Raw genomic sequence first — 13,685 nt, 5'->3', positions numbered from 1 at the left:
GAACTGGTCAGATTTCTCAGAGGAAATGTCGACGTGTTTGCGTGGGACGCCTACGACGCCCCGGGGGTTGATCCTAGTCTTATTTGTCACCACCTGAACGTCAACCCGTCTTCTACTCCGAAGAAGCAACCACCCCGACGCCCTTCAAAGGAACACGCTATTGCCGTGAGAGACGAGGTGACAAAACTAAAAAAAGCAGGGGCTATTAAAGAGGTCTTCTACCCCGAATGGTTGGCAAACACGGTGGTGGTAAAGAAGAAGACAGGTAAGTGGAGGGTCTGCGTGGACTTCACGGACCTGAACAAGGCGTGCCCAAAGGACCCATTCCCCCTACCCCGAATAGATAGGTTGGTGGATGCAACCGTGGGTCATCCTTGGATGAGCTTCCTGGATGCCTTCCAGGGCTATCATCAGATCCCCCTTGCGCTAGAAGACCAGGAGAAGACGGCTTTCATGACGCCCATCGGAAATTATCACTATAAAGTGATGCCGTTTGGGCTAAAGAACGCAGGCTCAACCTACCAAAGGATGATGACCCGGATGTTCGAACCACAGCTGGGCAGGATCATTGAGGTTTACATAGACGATATGGTTGTGAAGAGTAAAAGGGTGTCCGAGCACGTGAAAGACCTCGAAGAAATCTTCGCTATCTTAAGAGAACATCGGTTGCGGTTGAACGCTTCCAAATGTTCATTCGGGGTTGGGTCGGGGAGATTTCTAGGGTACATGGTAACCCATAGGGGAATAGAAGTGAGCCCCGATCAAATCAAAGTAATAAATAGCTTACGGGCTCCTCGGAACCCGAAGGAAGTGCAGAAGCTCACTGGTATGATTGCAGCATTAAACCGGTTCATATCGCGGTTAGCAGATCGATGCCGACCATTTTACCTCCTGATAAATAAGTGGAAAGGGTTTGAGTGGTCGGAGGAGTGCGTTCGGGCTTTCCAGCAGCTTAAGGAATATCTGTCACGACCCCCCATCATGTCCAGTCCTGAGGCAGACAAGGTGTTGTTTGCGTACATCGCTGTAGCTCCCCATGTTGTAAGCCTGGTACTGATACGGGATGATAATGGGGTGCAGCGACTAGTATACTATGTGAGCAAATCATTACACAAGGCCGAGGTGCGATATCTACCTCTAGAAAAGGCAATTCTGGCGGTAGTACATGCCACCCGGAAGCTCCCTCATTACTTTCAGGCATATGCGGTCATCGTTCTCACCCAGCTTCCCCTCCGAGCAGTGCTTCGAAGCGCTGACTACACCGGAAGGATCGCCATGTGGAGTGCGCTTTTAGGAGCCTTTGATATTAAATATATGCCCAGATCCTCCATCAAAGGTCAGGTCCTCGCAGACTTGGTAGCAGAGTTCGCTGAACCCTCTATAGAAACAATAATCGAGAAGAAAGACATGGATGGAAAACCGGTTGGCGTAATTTCAGCAGGAAAGACCTTGCATTGGAAGGTCTACGTGGATGGCGCGGCCAACCAGAGAGGATCTGGAGTTGGGATAGTTTTAGTATCACCAGACGGTGCCGCCATTGAAAAATCACTAAGGCTCGGATTTTCGGCTACGAACAACGAAGCCGAATACGAGGCCTTACTTCAGGGGATGATAATGGTTCAAAAACTGGGCGGAAGAATAGTAGAAGCATTCTCGGACTCCAGGTTGGTCGTCGGACAGGTGATGGGTGAGCTGGAAGCCAGAGATGCTAGGATGCAAGAGTATCTGGGACAAGTCAAACGCCTGCAGACGAGTTTTGAGTCATTCAATCTGACGCACGTTTCCAGAAGTGCAAACACTCATGCAGACTCGCTGGCCACTCTTGCCACGTCCTCAACTCATGATCTGCAATGAATGATCCTTGTAGAAGATCTAATCAGGGCGAGTCCCCTCGGCAAAAACCCGGCCCAAGTTCATCAGATTAGACAGAGTCCTAGCTGGATGGACCCCATAAAGAACTTCCTCCAAGACGATATCTTATCGGAAGAAAAGCTAGAGGCCGAGAAGATACGTAGAAATGCTCCTCGATTCTGGCTATCAAAGGACCGCAAACTATATCGGCGCTCCTACTCTGGACTGTACCTACTCTGCGTACATCCAGAAGAGTCCGAGTCTCTACTTAAAGAGTTACATGAGGGAATTTGTGGAAGTCACACCGGAGGAAGGTCGCTGGCACACAGGGCACTCACCCAAGGATACTGGTGGCCGAACATGTAAAGACAGGCCCGAGAATACGCTAAGAAGTGCGATCAGTGCCAAAGATTTGCCCCGAATATCCACCAACCCGGAGGGGTTCTCAACCCACTCTCTAGCCCATGGCCGTTCGCACAATGGGGTCTTGATATTGTCGGACCTTTCCCCAAGGCTGCGGGGAACAAGCGATACATAATAGTCGGAACCGATTACTTCACTAAATGGGTGGAAACTGAACCTTTGGCCAACATTAGGGACGTGGATGCCCAGAAATTCATTTGGAAGAACATTATCACCCGCTTTGGAACTCCACGTACACTCATTTCCGACAATGGTCTTCAGTTCGACAGTAAGAGTTTTAGGGAGTATTGCCGCGAATTTGGGATCATTAATCGATATTCCACCCCCGTATACCCCCAAGGAAATGGGCAAGTCGAGGCCGTGAACAAGGTCATAGTGAACGGACGGAAGAAAAGACTAGATGAGGCAAAGGGAAGATGGGTAGAAGAGCTCCCGCACGTCTTGTGGACCTATCGGACGACGCCACGGCGTTCAACCGGTGAAACCCCCTTTTCAATGACTTATGGGGCTAAGGCCGTGCTCCCAATCGAGAACAACTTCCCCACACTGAGGTCTAGCTCGTTTACTCCAAGCGATAACGACGAGTTATTGGGAAAAAGTCTAGACCTAGCCGAGGAAAGAAGGGAAAAAGCCACGATACATATGGCCTATTACCACCAGAAGCTGAGACAAGGGTATGATGCCAACGTCAAGCTGCGACCTCTAGGTCCAGGTGATCTCGTGATGAGAAAGATTCTCGGCAGTGCGAAAAACCCCTCTTGGGGCAAGTTGGGGCCCAATTGGGAAGGACCATACCGTGTAACATCCGTGGCCGGGATAGGCGCTTACTACCTGGAAGATCTGGATGAAAAAACCGTACCTCGACCATGGAATGTAAATAACCTCAGAAGATATTGTTATTAATGAAAATGGCTTCACCCATGTTTTGTTTCGTGATCATCCTTTGCCTGCTGATCTATCTACGACTATTCATAGTTTTAAACAGAACCTAAGTCCTGCATGGCTCCTCGGACCACAGACTTAGGGGAAATTATTACTCATGACAATTTATACAAGTTTTAAACAGAACCTAAGTCCTGCATGGATCCTCGAACCATAGACTTAGGGGAAATTATTACTTATGGCGACTATTCATAGTTTTAAACAGAACCTAAGTCCTGCATGGATCCTCGGACCACAGACTTAGGGGAAATTATTACTTATGGCGATTATTCATAGTTTTAAACAGAACCTAAGTCCTGCATGGCTCCTCGGACCACAGACTTAGAGGAAATTATTACTCATGACAATTTATACAAGTTTTAAACAGAACCTAAGTCCTGCATGGATCCTCGGACCACAGACTTAGGGGAAATTATTACTTATGGCGACTATTCATAGTTTTAAACAGAACCTAAGTCCTGCATGGATCCTCGGACCACAGACTTAGGGGAAATTATTACTCATGACAATTTATACAAGTTTTAAACAGAACCTAAGTCCTGCATGGATCCTCGGACCGCAGACTTAGGGGAAATTATTACTTATGGTGACTATTCATAGTTTTAAACAGAACCTAAGTCCTACATGGCTCCTCGGACCACAGACTTAGGGGAAATTATTACTCATGACAATTTATACAAGTTTTAAACAGAACCTAAGTCCTGCATGGATCCTCGGACCACAGACTTAGGGGAAATTATTACTTATAGCGACTATTCATAGTTTTAAACAGAACCTAAGTCCTGCATGGCTCCTCGGACCACAGACTTAGGGGAAATTATTACTCATGACAATTTATACAAGTTTTAAACAGAACCTAAGTCCTGCATGGATCCTCGGACCGCAGACTTAGGGGAAATTATTACTTATGGTGACTATTCATAGTTTTAAACAGAACCTAAGTCCTACATGGCTTCTCGGACCACAGACTTAGGGGAAATTATTACTCATGACAATTTATACAAGTTTTAAACAGAACCTAAATCCTGCATGGATCCTCGAACCATAGACTTAGGGGAAATTATTACTTATGGCGACTATTCATAGTTTTAAACAGAACCTAAGTCCTGCATGGATCCTCGGACCACAGACTTAGGGGAAATTATTACTTATGGCGACTATTCATAGTTTTAAACAGAACCTAAGTCCTGCATGGCTCCTCGGACCACAGACTTAGGGGAAATTATTACTCATGACAATTTATACAAGTTTTAAACAGAACCTAAGTCCTGCATGGATCCTCGGACCACAGACTTAGGGGAAATTATTACTTACGGCGACTATTCATAGTTTTAAACAGAACCTAAGTCCTGCATGGATCCTCGGACCACAGACTTAGGGGAAATTATTACTTACGGCGACTATCCATAGTTTTAAACAGACCCTAAGTCCTGCATGGCTCCTCGGATCACAGACTTAGGGGAAATTATTACTCGGGGCAATTTGGGAAACTATTGCCTAAGGGAAATCGTTTTAAGGCGTGCGCGCAGTCCAGCACCGTTGCGACCCTCATTCAAATTCGCTACAAGACATCCTCTTCACCTTGACCGTTTATATCGTTATCAGCGTTAAAAAAAAGGGATAGTGCTGACAAAAATCCATAAAAATGAAGGAAACATTCTATATTAATATTCCGAGATCACTACAAAAAGAGAGGTCCGTACAAAAGAGTGCAAAAACAGGACGAATCTCGTTTAAAAAAATATATATATAATAACAACATAAGAAGGAAATATAAAAGTTAAAAAGCCTAAAGTCTAAGCCTTGGCAGGAGGGTCTTCTTTCTGCTCTGGCTGAGGAGGAGGAGCCTCGATGGTAGGGTCCACAGCCAGATCCTTCGAGTTGTCAGGCATGGGGACGGCATCTGGCACCGTCAAATCCTTCTCAGACGCTGCTTGGACGCCGTTAGGATTCTCTCGGATCACCTGAGGGTAGAAGACGTTCTCAGGCAGTCTTAACACCGAGTCTGCAGGAACTCCCGCAGCATCAAGGGCCTGAGCCCATGAGATGCTGCAGTAATCCCTGCACACCTCAGGGATCTCCTCGGACAGCCTGGCCTCCGTTTCTTGGACCCCAAGCTGGCGAGCAGCATTCTTTTCAGCCTCCGTAGCCTCTCGGATCAGCTGAGCCTCCTCTCTAACACGCCGCAGCTCACCCTCGACTTTTTGTAGAGCAGTCTTGAGATCCAGCACTGCCTGCTTCTCAGTGGCGAGGTTGATCTGGGTCGAATATAGCTCTTTGCGCTGATCCTCCGCTTGGGTCTCGGCACTCTTCAGACCAGCTTCAGCACTTTTGCGCCGTTTCTCCGACTCCTTGAACTTCTCAGTAAGCTCAAGGTGATCGTGCTTGAGGGACCCCAAGTTTTTCTCCATCTCCGTCCGAGACTGAGCCTCAGCCTCAGCCCGACTTCGATTATCACGACAAAATTCCTCAGCTACAAATACCTGCTGAGTAATCTGCAAACGAAACAAAATCGGTTCAGAATTTAGCAGGGTTAAATAAGTTAATAAAACAGTAAAAAGATTACTTACCATCGCAAGATCTCTTTTAAGGGATAGGAAAATCTCGGGCTGAGAGAACCGCCTATAGGCCTCCATATCCCGAGGAAGCAGTAGGGGTTGCTCTAAGGCATCAGCCATGTACCCTGCTCGGCCCCGGTTGTACTCTCGGATCGACGAGTTGTAGGGGATAGCAACCCCATCCAACTCCAACTTAGGGCTCCACGTACGCGGGGTAGCGCGCACCTCAGCACGGTTCTCCTTGTCCCTGCTCTCGGAGGAGTTTGCCCTCTTACTCCTCTGTCCCTTGGCAGCCTTTTGCTGCTTAGTAGGCCGGGTAACCAGCTCACCCTCCTCAGGGATGTCAGTCTGCCTCTTCTTTTTCAGGTCGGGGATAGCCTTGAGGCCAGGATCAGTAGGGACCTGAAGGGCGATTGGAGGTGGGTCATGGGTTTGCGCTTTGGCAGGCGCCTTCGAGGACTGACCCTTGCCTCGGCTGGACATCAACTCTCTTAGAGACTTTCCCATATCACCTCCTTCCGAGGAGTCTTCCGAGCAGGTTATAATAATTGGACCACCAGCCACGGAGTTGCGGTCCTGCTCTCCTTCAGGATTAGAAAGCTCAACCACGGGGTCTTGCTGAACTTCCTCCTCGAAATAAAACTCGTCTATTTCTTCCTCAAGGGAAAGACGAGATGATTCGGTTTGCCCCTCGACCGGAACAGCAACACCAGGCTCTTCTGGCGGAGGTAGTTGCTCTGCTATATGGGGATGCCGAACGCCGGGTAGTACGACTGGTGGAAGATCACGTTCAGCTAGGAACCCGGTCTTGGACACGTCAATCCTAGCCAACCTCGGACTGCCAGCCCTTATGGCGTGGCCAATAGCTTGGAAAGAGCGGCTTAGAGGTTGATAGCCCAGAACCAAATGAGCCGCACGTAGCTGTCCGTCCTCAGCAACGTAAATTTCCGACCTCAGTAGGTAGTTCAGCGTCGGCACATTCACGAAGTTTAGCCGAGGAGCGACGTGCACTTTAACTGCAAACATCCAAGAAAAGTGGGATTAGTACATGAAGTTCTCCAATCGTAAGGAAAGCAAGAAAAGTAACCCCCAAATGCTAATCCTTTCCCCCAAAAGGATTGGCCCTAAAGACGCCGCACCTGGGGTTCCTACCCGAGTCGGACAATGAATACCATCGAACCACTCCCCCGAAGCAATAAGAAAATCGTTCTTCACGGTCTTATTGGATACTGGAAGACAAGAGATCAATCTAACAACCTCGGATCGGGATTTGAGATAATACCCTCCACTCTCGAGGCGGTGACACTCATACAGATAAGCCACGTCGTGCCAAGTAAGGCCTAGATTCATCCGTTCGTCTAAAACATCTACACAGCCTAGTATTTTGAACATATTTGGGGCACACTGATGCGGCGTCAACCTATGGTTGAACAGGTACTCCCTTGTGATCCTACGCATGGGAAGTGTCATCCCTCCCTCTATGAAAGCAATCATGGGGATAACAACTTCTCCCTCGCCTCTATCTATCAATACTCCTTCAAGAGGACAGTACTGCAGCCCCACACCCGGGGGAATGTGGTATTTTGCCCTAAAGGCCTCCATAGCGGCCGGAGTATTTACTAATTTTTCAAATCTACCCATCTGAGCTGTACTGGAAGAATGAAAATAAAGACCAAGGGAAAAATAAAGTCCAAGGAGGAAGTCGAAGCGACAAAGCGAACGGGACTTACAGGTATCTTCTCAAATGACCAATGAGGAAATCGGAAAGCTCTTCTATGGAGGGCGCCTCGCAGAAATGACGATGAAGATCTGAAGGAAGGATGTGCTCAAGGATTTCTGGGCGCTGGAGTTCTCTAGAGGTCTCTGTTCTGATGTGCGGATAAAAGAAAAGAAAAAAGAGCCTGTCTAACGTCTTATATAGCCAGGAGGAGAGAGAAAAGATCGACCTCGCCTAAAAAGTCGAGAAGTAATGATGGCCGTTCGATCCACTTTTCACCGTTGGATGAAGGGGACAAGAAACCTCCAGAAGTAAATGGCCGCGCCTCGTAAATTGTAGCACGTCCAAAAGTAACTACCCGCACGCGCGCCCCAAGCCTTCCTTACTTCCATCCTCTCACTGAACATCAAAACCCCGCTTTTCTCCTCGGAAGGAGATAAAAACCGGAGTTTTGAGGGGCTATTGTGGGGCCCGGCCCAAAATAATAGGTTAGCTAAATACAGGCCCATCCGAGAAGCGTCATTTCCGAGGAGAAGTCATAGCCAAAACATTATCCAAGCCCAACTGCGGCAAAATAAAACTGTCCGAGGAGTAACACCTCCTCGGACACCACGAAGTCCAGATCAAAAAGCTCGCCTCAACCACTGCAGCTCATCCTCCGAGTATATAAAAAAGAATAAAACCCAAAATATCTCATGGAAAGCTGCTACCACCACATTAAATGTGCCACAACCACTCTCTTGGCCGCATTAATGAGGAAAAGACCCCTGAACAGTACTACCTTGGCCACTGCAACTCACAAAGGAGTGATAAAGGTGTCTGATTGGACAGGTGCTCAAGTGGGGGCTTAGATGATCAACAAGTGTAAGGTTCAGATAAGAATGAGAGAGCAATATAATGTAAGAGAGTCCCTTAAAGAAGGGGACGGAAAAAACTGTATTCTGCACTCAGGAAATAGAACTTTCTGTGGAGTATCCATTATGTGTTTTTATACTTGCAACAACATTCTCCATACCTTAGGCCGACTAGGTTCACTGAGGCTAAGTTCTTTGACCCATCCTCTACAAGTATTTATTGTGGGTTGCATCTTGGGCCAGGAAATCGTGCAACTACAGTCACATACAACATCTCTCTCAAACAAGAATGTGTCTTATATTTGTCAGTTTCCTTTTCATATACGAGGAATATTATATCTAGCCATAATAAAAAGTAATATACCTAAACAGAAGAAAATGGAATATATTTTTAGATATCATGTTGGAGACTTTAGGGTCCATATAGTTGAAGGTGAAATAGGGAAGATAGAAAAGAAATGAGAGAAAAGTGGAGAGGAAATATTTTTAGCGGGTGTTTGGTTGGAAGGAGGAAATACTTTAGGGTCCAAATATTTTTTGTTATTCAATTGTGCTTTTTATTTTTAATAAATTTCCTTCTTTAGTTTTTTGTCATTTTCTATACTTTTCATTCAGTTGGTTTTTTTTTATTTATTATTTTTTGGTTGTGCTTCATTTGTTTTGTTTTGATTTTCTGCTTCATCAGTTTCTTTTCTTTTTTTTTTTCTACTTCATCACTTTTTTTTTTCTAATTTGTTACTTTTTTATCTAGTAGGGGCATAAAAGTAAATTTATACAAACTATATTTTCTATCTTTATGCTTTTCTACCCCTAAGCCAAATATCATGAGAGAAAACTAAAAGTTTTTCTCTCCTCCTACTTTTTTTATCATCTCCCCATTTTTTTTTCCTTCCACTTTTAACCATTTCAACCAAACAGGCCCTTATTGAATGCATTTAATTGGGGTGAAAGCCCAAGAGATAGAAAATGTGGGAGAAAAAATAGGAGAGAGGTGTGTTTGGTTGGGTGGGAAAAATGGGAAAGAAATTGGTATAGTCCAGCAGTTTTCACCTGGGGCCCACCAAAACTCTATCTCTCCAATTTAGAGAGAAAATATGATGGAAAAGAAAGCTCCTTTGCTGGATGAGTTTTCATATTTCCGCACAGGGCGGGGTTCCCTCTCGTAGGAAAAAGTCTCACTTGGGGGGGTCCTCGACCTCCGTCGGTAACTCACATCCTCCGCATTAGAAGACTCGTCTGAGTCAGAGGGGGACCGTTTTCGCCGCACACGTCGTAACTCCCTTTTCAGGTCATCTATCTCCCGCTGCATGGCCTGATGGCTATTTCGCCTCTGGGACACGTGACTGCCTGTCTGAGTGTGACTCTGGCTCGTCCGGATAGTATGCACACTTCCCTCACGATTCACCCTGCCACCTGGGTTGGTGGGGTTATTCTGCCTCTGGGACTCAGCGGGTTGTGTCTGTTGGGAGTTTGCCTGGTGGGGATTCTCCTGGTGCGGGCCTAGTTCTGCCATACTTCGACCGTTGTGCTAGCTGATGCTGTAGTTCTTCCCACAGACGGCGCCAATTGTAGTTGCACGAATTTCCTGGCCCAAACCCTTTTGATCAGGCCCTGGCCCAAAGCGCAACGCACAATAAATGTTTGTAGAGGATGGGTGAAAGAACTTAGCCTCAGTGAACCTAGTCGGACTTAGGTATAGAGAAGGTTGTTGCAAGGATAAAAACACCAGAATGAATATTCCCCAGAAGTTTTTACTTCCTAAGTGATGAATACCGTTTTTTCCGTCCCTTTCTTTGAGGGATTCTATTACATTATATAGCTCTCTTATTCTTATCTGAACCTTACACTTGTTGATCATCTAAGCCCCCACTTGAGCACCTGTCCTATCAGACACCTTTATCATCCCCTTGTGAGTTGCAGTGGCCAAGGCAGTACTGTTCAGGGGTCTTTTCCTCATTAATGCGGCTAAGAGGGTGGTTGTGTCACATTTAATGTGGCGGTAGCTGCTTTCCATGAGATATTTTGGGTTTTATTCTTTTTATATGCTTGGAGGATGAGCTGTAGTGGTAGGGGCGAGCTCTTGTCCTGGACTTCATAGCGTCCGAGGAGATGTTACTCCTCGGACAGGTTTCTTTTACCATAGTTGGGCTTGAATAACGTTTTGGCTATGACTTCTCCTCGGACATGATGCTTTTCAGACGGGCCTGTGTTTAGGTAGCCCATTGTTTTGGGTCGGGCCCCACAATAGCCCCTCAAAACTCCGATTTTTATCTCATTCCGAGGAGAAAAGCGGGGTTTTGATGTCAATGGGAGGATGGAAGCAAAGAAGCCTTGGGGCGCGCGTGCGGGCAGTTACTTTTGGACGCGCTACAATTTACGAGGCGCGACCATTTACTTCCGGAGGTTTCTTGTCCCCTTCATCCAACGGTGAGACGTCGATCGAACGGCCATCATTATTTCTCGACTTTTTAGGCAAGGTCGATCTTTTCTCTCTCCTCCCGGCTATATAAGGCGTCAGACAGGCTCCCCTCTTCTTTTCTTTTATTCGCTCATCAGAATAGAGTCCTCCAGAGAACTTCAGCGTCCAGAAATCCTTAAGCACATCCTTCCTTCAGATCTTCATCGTCATTTCTGCGAGGCGCCCTCCGTAGAAGAGCTTTCCGATTCCCTTATTGGGCATTTGAGAAGATACCTGTAAGTTCCGTTCACTTTGTCGCTTCGACTTCCTCCTCGGACTTTATTTTTCCCTTGGTCTTTATTTTCATTCTTCCAGTACAGCTCGGATGGATAGATTCAAAAAATTAGTAAATACTCCGGCCGCTATGGAGGCCTTTAGGGCAAAATACCACATTCCCCTGGGCGTGGGGCTGCGGTACTGTCCTCTTGAGGGAGTATTGACAGATAGAGGCGAGGGAGAAGTTGTTATCCCCATGATCGCTTTCATAGAGGGAGGGATGACACTTCCCATGCGTAGGATCACAAGGGAGTACCTGTCTAACCATAGGTTGACGCCGCATCAGTGTGCCCCTAATATGTTCAAGTTACTAGGCTGTGTAGATGTCTTAGACGAGCGGATGAATCTAGGCCTTACTTGGCACGACGTGGCTTATCTGTATGAGTGTCATCGCCTCGAGAGTGGCCTCGAGAAGGGAGGGTATTATCTCAAATCCCGATCTGAGGTGGTTAGATTGATCTCCTGTCTTCCAGTCTCCAATAAGACCGTGAAGAATGATTTTCTTATTGCTTCGGGGGAGTGGTTCGACGGTATTCATTGTCCGACCAGGGCAGGAAACCCAGGTGCGGCGTCTTTAGGGCCAGTCCTTTTGGGGATAGGGTTTAGCATTGGGGGGTTACTTTTCGGGCTTTCCTTACACTTGGAGAATTTCATGTGCTAACCCCACTTTTCTTGAATGTTTGCAGATAAAGTTCACGTCGCTCCCCGGATAAACTTCGTGAATGTGCCGGCGCTGAACTATCTTCTGAGGTCGAAGATTTACGTTGCCGAGGACGGACAGCTACGTGCGGCTCATCTGGTTCTGGGCTATCAACCTCTAAGCCGCACTTTTCAAGCTGTTGGTTACGCCATAAGGGCTGGCAGTCCGAGGTTGGCTAGGATTGACGTATCCATAAACGGGTTCCTAGCTCAACGTGATCTTCCTCCAGTCGTGCTACCCAGCGTTCGGCATCCCCGTATAGCCGAGCAACTACCTTCGCCGGAAGAGCCTGGTGCTGCTGTTCCAGTTGAGGGGCACACCGAATCATCTCGTCTTTCACTTGAGGAAGAAATAGACGAGTTTTACTTCGAGGAGGAAGTTCAGCAAGACCCCGTGGTTGAGCTTTCTGATCCTGAAGAAGAGCAGGACCGCAACTCCGTGGTCGGTGGTCCAATTATTATAACCTGCTCGGAAGACTCCTCGGACGAAGAAGGAGGTGATATGGGAAAGTCTCTCAGAGAGTTGATGTCCAGCCGAGGCAAGGGTCAGTCCTCGAAGGCGCCTGCCAAAGCGCAAACTCAGGACCCACCTCCAATCGCCCCTCAAGTCCCTACTGATCCTAGCCTCAAGGCTATCCCTGACCTGAAAAAGAAGAGGCAGGCTGACATCCCTGAGGAGGGTGAGTTGGTTACTCGGCCTACTAAGCAGCAAAAAGCTGCCAAGGGACCGAGGAGTAAGAAGGCAAACTCCTCTCAGAGCAGGGACGAGGAGAACCGTGCCGAGGTGCGCGCTACCCCGCGTACGTGGAGCCCTAAGTTGGAGTTGGATGGGGTTGCTATCCCCTACAACTCGTCGATCAGAGAGTACAACCGGGGCCGAGCAGGGTACGTGGCTGATGCCTTAGAACAACCCCTACTGCTTCCTCGGGATATGGAGGCCTATAGGAGGTTCTCTCAGCCCGAGCTTTTCCTATCCCTTAAAAGGGATCTTGCGATGGTGAGTAATTCTTTTACTGTTTTATTAACTTATTTAACCCTGCTAAATTCTGAGCCGATTTTGTTTCGCTTGCAGATCACTCAGCAGGTATTTGTGGCTGAGGAATTTTGTCGTGATAGTCGGAGTCGGGTTGAGGCTGAGGCTCAGTCTCGGACGGAGATGGAGACAACCTTGGGGTCCCTCAAGCACGATCACCTTGGGCTTACTGAGAAGTTCAAGGAGTCGGAGAAACGGCGCAAAAGTGCTGAGGCTGGTCTGAAGAGTGCCGAGACTCAGGCGGAGGATCAGCGTAAAGAGCTGTATTTGACCCAGATCAACCTCGCCACTGAGAAGCAGGCAGTGGTGGATCTCAAGATTGCTCTGCAAAGAGTCAAGGGTGAGCTGCGGAGGGCTAGAGAGGAGGCTCAGCTGATCCGAGAGGCTGCGGAGGCTGAGAAGAATGCTGCTCGCCAGCTTGGGGTCCAAGAGACGGAGGCCAGGCTGTCCGAGGAGATCCCTGAGGTGTGCAGGGATTACTACAGCATCTCATGGGCTCAGGCCCTTGATGCTGCAGGAGTTCCTGCAGACTCGGTGCTAGGACTGCCTGAGAACGTCTTTTACCCTCAGGAGATCCGAGAGAATCTTGACAGCGTCCCAGTAGCGTCTGAGCAGGATTTGACGGTGTCAGATGCCGTCCCCATGCCTGGCAACTCGAAGGATCCGGTTGCGGACCCTACCATCGAGGCTCCTCCTCCTCAGCCAGAGCAGAAAAAAGACCCTCCTGCCAAGGCTTAGATTTTAGGCTTTTTGACTTTTATATCTCTTTTTTATGTTGTTGTTATATATGTGTTTATTATTATTTTTTTTTTTTAAACGAGAGTCGTCCTATTTTTGCACTTTTTGTACGGACCTCTCTTTTGTAGTGATCTCG

Source organism: Quercus robur, chromosome 7 (genome assembly GCF_932294415.1).
Source record: "Quercus robur chromosome 7, dhQueRobu3.1, whole genome shotgun sequence".
Classification (NCBI taxonomy): domain Eukaryota; kingdom Viridiplantae; phylum Streptophyta; class Magnoliopsida; order Fagales; family Fagaceae; genus Quercus; species Quercus robur.
This window is presented reverse-complemented; position numbering follows the sequence as displayed.